Source organism: Passer domesticus, chromosome 9, assembly GCF_036417665.1.
Source record: "Passer domesticus isolate bPasDom1 chromosome 9, bPasDom1.hap1, whole genome shotgun sequence".
NCBI classification, from domain to species: Eukaryota; Metazoa; Chordata; class Aves; order Passeriformes; family Passeridae; genus Passer; species Passer domesticus.
In genome coordinates, this window is record NC_087482.1 from 42,890,065 (window position 1) to 42,895,308 (window position 5,244).

A 5,244-nucleotide genomic window follows, 5' to 3' on the forward strand; every position below is an offset into this window, starting at 1 on the left:
GAAAAAAAAAATTAAAAAATTTCTGTGATGGAGTATTTTCTCGTCCTATTCACTGTAATTATTTTCTAAATGTGGATCGTTATATATGATGCAGGCAGCAGTGTTCCAGAGCTGATCAGGCCATATGTTTCCACATTTTGAAAAGAAAACTAATTAAAAAGAAATGAAAAATGAAAAGGAAGAAAAAAAAAGAGAAGGTTTGTGAAGAGGACTGGTAGGTTTGGGTCGGAGAGGAGTGGTGAAGGAATCCTTCAGGAATGTATACATTCACTCCACTCGGCTCTGCGTTTTGTTTTCAGAATTGTTTCTGGCAGAAACCTAAAGAAAAATATGAACCAGATGTACAAGGAAATAGTTTCTTCATCAGAACGAGAAGAATAGCTCTCTGTCTGCCAACAGACTTGGAGCCTTTACATTTTACCAAGGTGATGTTAAAAATACCCTTCAGTGATGGGTTCTCCTTCAGCAGTGCCAGGGGCTAATGGGACACAGGGACGGCATCCCTGGGAAGGGGGATGCCCCAGGAGAGCATCTGCAGCTCCCCAGGACAGCTTCTGCCCCTCCCAGGTGCCCTCAGGTCTGGAGTGAGTGGTGGCACATGCCAGTGCCAGCAGGGATCCCACAGCCCTGGCAGGGCTGGGCAGGGCACCTGGCAGGCTGCTGCTGCTGTGTTTGGGTTCCTCCAGCCTCTGCCAAGGATTCACCACGCCAGGGGCTCAGTCCTGAGCCAGGCACAGCCCTGGGGGCTGCACAGGTCCCAGCTTTCCAAAAGGGTTCAGGGAATGATGGGGTGGGGAAGAGCAGATTTGAAAGTCTCATCCAAAGGCAGCCCTTGGCAGGAGGGAGGTGGGAAGAGCCCAGGAGCACCCTGTGTGCCCCTTGGCAGAGGGGATGGGGGTCCAACTGATATCTCCTTCACTGCCTCCTCCTTTCATGTGCCAGGTAAAGTAAATCCTCTCCAGATTCTCATTTCTCCTCTGCTCCAAGGCTGCAGCACAGGACCTGGGCTGGCGGCTGATGGCCCAGCCCTGGGCTGGCCCTGCAGGGTGAATCCTCCATGCCCACCTCCCTTGGGCATCTGCACCACGTGGGAGAAGCATGAGCAGCATCTCTGCTGACATAGATCCTTCCCCAGCCATGCTGGAAATCAGGGGAAAGGTCCCAGAAACGGGTCAGCAGCTTCATCACAGCATCTGGGCAGAGCTGTGAGGAGGGCAGGGACTGAGACAAGGGCTGGGGAGAAGAAATAGTAAAAAATTATGCCTCTGCTCCAAATTACTGACTCGTGACAAAACAGCCACGGGCAAGAGGGCAGGTCCTGAATGCTGGAGTGCTCCGTGCCTCATCCTGGGGCTGTGGCCATGCCTGAAGCCCTGCTCCACTCCTGGCTGTTCTGTGTCCCTGGGGCACCAGATCCTGCTGGGAGAAGGAGGATCCAGCACAGCAGGTGACCTTCAGATACCCTGGGGTTCCACCCTGTCACCTGTGGGTGCCACAGGGGCACAGCCACCTCTCCCACCCAGCAGTGGCTCCAGTGAGGTCATGGCTTGGGAAGGGAGCTCAGCTGGAAATTAAATAGGACAGGAAGAGAGAAAGAGAGGGCAACCAGGGAACTTTAATCTCATTAAATACACCTTGAGGCTTAATTTTGCCAGGAGGAGTCTTTTTCTTGCCTTTAACCTTGCTCCAGCCTCCCTGCACCAGGAACAGCTTCACAGGGACTTGTCCTTCTCTGCTTCAGGCAGGTCAGAAATCTCCGAGTCCTCCTGGGTGCTGGATTTGAAAGGGAGTGGGAAAAAAAAGTGCACTGATCTACTGAAACCAGCTTATTTTGAGGGAACCACGTCAGCTTTGAAGAGCAGAATTGCTGATGAGGACCTCCAGCAGCAGTAGCAGGCGGTGGCTCTTCCGTGGGCGTTTGTTGTCCACAGAAGATGAATTTCTGTCTCTCAACAGTTTTTAATTCCAGTAGAAAAAGTTTTCCAAGGTTTCGTAATTAAAGGTAAGGAAACCCAAGGCCTCGCTACAGTAGTATTACAGGATCTTTGTTTTCTGGCCAGCACTACTTTAAAACAAACAAATGCTGCAAGCCCTGGAGTTGGCTCAGCAAATTGGCTTGGTTCTCATAGGCACTAGCTAATACAAAGTGCAAGAAGTTCAATCTTTCTGCACTGAAAAAAACCCAGTTTCATCTGTCTGAAAGCCAGCAGCATCAGCTTCCCAGGTCTATCACAACTCCCCATAAATTAAAAAGCTCAGTTGTATTTCACAAAGCATCTAAAGCAGCTGAGATTTCACGTGGGACACCGGGGAGAGAAGTTTAACAGCGCATGTTTCATGGTGATTGGCAAATTATCAGGTCATTGCTCCAACTTCCACAAACATCAGCAGCCAAAAGCAATAAAAATACAGGTTTTGGTCTCAGGAGCCTTCAAACTGTTTTCCAGAGTTCGACTGCATGACAAGATGCTCACGACGACACTGCAGAAGCTCTGAGCTGCTTAATTAGAATAACACAGATGCAGCTCAGTTTTTAAGTCAATCAGAACAATAAACATAGAACCAACAGATTTTCACAAGAATTAATTGAACATTTTCCTCGCTTTGTGTTTTAAATGCAATTCTTCTATTTTGTCAGTAGGTAACCCTGAAGAATCACATTTCTTCTTCGGCCAAGGGGCATCACTATGGGTGGCCACTCTTCAGCTTACCTGGAATTTGCCTCATCCAGTGGTCTCAGCCCTAGGAAAAGGCTCCCACACACATTTCTTCCAGCTCTCCCATCTGACATGCGAGCCAGAATACGCACGGGGCGGATATCTCCAACCTCAACATTTCCCTGACAACAATATCAAGAAAAAAACTCCAGGGGTTTTGTTAATAGAGACGAACTTCAAACATCCTTTATTCCCGGATTTAAGCAGGCTGTAATCCTATCGGGTTGATTTTTCTCTCACTGGTGAGAGCAGACACCAACGAGTTGTTTCCTGAAACACTCACAACTGCTACTGATGCTTTTTTTTTTTTTTTTTTTTCCAAATTTGCTTGAAAATCTTGGAGTTCCTCAGAGCAGCCAGGAGCCAGACACTTCTCCCCCAGCTTTGGGAAGGCCAGCTCCAGGCTGTGGGGCACAAGCCTGCGCTGCGTTTTGCCCCAAAAGGCACAGCTGGGTGCAGCCCATCTGCCGGAGGAGACTCCAGATGCAGGCAGAGCATCCTCAGAGCATCCTCCTCTCCCTGCTGGGTGTTTGTCCCCCCTCCCTGCTCCTGCCCTGCTGCCGAGCTCTCCCGGGGCTGAGCAGCGCTGCCAAGGGGATAAGGGGCTGCGATTAGGAGCTGCAATTCCCCGCTCGTGTGGGCTGGCAGAAAATTACTGCTCAGCCGGAGAGGAAAATAACATCTTATTTACCGTCTCTCCTGGGACTCGTCTGAGGGCTGAGCAAGTGCTGACTCACAGGCTGCGGAGAGGTGCCGAAATGCAAATCCCAGCTGCGAGCTGCGAGCTCTGCTCGGCGCTGGCACAGCCCCACGCCAGGGGCACCTGTGCTGGCACCGCTGCCCTCAGTGTCCCTCCGGCTGTCCCCAAGGACCAGAAACGCGACCTCCTGCCTCCAGGCACCTCGGAGGGACATTGTGACTGTCCCTGCCGTGGGGCTGGCTCGGCCCACACCCCCAAAAACCCGGGGTGCATGACCCTTGCCTGTCCCTGCCACCCCCAAAAACCCGGGGCTGGCAGGGACAGGCAAGGGGCCATCACACACTTGCACCCCACAGAGCTGCCAAGAGAGCCAGGAGCTTTAAAAAAGGGCCCTGCCTCCCCGTTTCACTTTCCTGCTGAAAACATCTGGTCTGCTTGGCACCTATGCTGCAGCAAATATAGCAGAGCATCTTGCTGGCGGGCACGGTGCCACCGCGACAGATGGGTACGAGCACAGGCAGCCAAGAGACCTTGTATCAGCATCAAGTGTGTTTGCTAAGGGCAGGATTCGCAGCCAGAAATGTCAAAATGGCTGAGTTTCCGTGCCTGTAGATACCGGGGAGGCGAGGCTGTGCTAAACCAGCTCTGGGCAGGATTAGCTCTGGAATGGTGGGGGGAAGCTCATTTCTGCAGCTACACAGCATAAGTTTCTGCTCGCGTGGAGCTGGATTAATTTCTGGCTTGGGGATGTTCCCGCTGCCTCATCCCGTTTCCAGGCGAGAGAGCCCACAGAGTGCCCTGGAGCTGGCGGGACACCAGGCGAGGAAGCCATAATCCCGCAGCCGGGAGGGACACGGGCAGCAAATTTGTCTTTGCAAAATGGGTTAAGAGACCTGCTGTCAATTAACCCCGGGTCAGCCCGGCAGGCACAGGGAGGCGCACCCGCACAGCCCCGGGCAGAGCTGCGCCGGGGCACCCCTGCCTTCCTTTTCCATCAGGGAAAGAGCAAAGGACTAATTGCGCTAATTAGCGTTGCCCTCATTTCACAGCAATTTCAGGAGCGCGGCAGAGCGCTGAGCCCCGTGGCGGGTCGGGAAGCGCGGAGGGAATGAGGAGCGGCAGATGTGCAGCAGGAAAAGGCGTGGGATGGGCTGCTCCTGGTCACAGCGGGCCACACGCCTCCTTGGAGCGGCCACCGGAACGTGGCCACCGCGGCGACAGCGGCGGGAGGGCGGCTGAGCATCCTGCATCCCTCATCCTGCATCATCCTACATCCCGCATTGAGCATCCCGCATCCAGCATCCTACATCCCACATTGAGCATCCTTCATCCCGCACCCTACATCCAGCATCCAGCATCCCGCATTGAGCATCCAGCATCCCGCACCCTGCATCCCGCATCCCCGGGCAGGGAGGGACACTGGGCAGCCCCCGGAACCGATGCCCAGCGGGGTCGGGAGGGGAAGGGAGCAGTGCTGGGGCGCAGGAGAGAGAGCTGCCCGTGCCATGCTCCCCGCTGCAAGGTGATTGACCCGGCCATTGTGGTCCTGCCTGATCACAAACACGTGTGAAAATCTCGGCTTTTTAATCGCAAAGATGCTCCCTGCGGAAAAAGGTGGTTGGTTGTTTGAAGAGGGGACAGAGAGGAACGAGATGAGCTATTCAGAGAGGCTGGAGGGAAACAGGAGCAGGGCAGGGATGTTTTTTCACCCACACGGTTACAGCCTGCCTCACTCTTTCCTCAGCTGGTGCTTTAAGAAAAAAGTAATGCAACACACACCCAGAACGGGAAAGGAAGGAGAATTGGCAGGAACCAGCACGTCTGCAC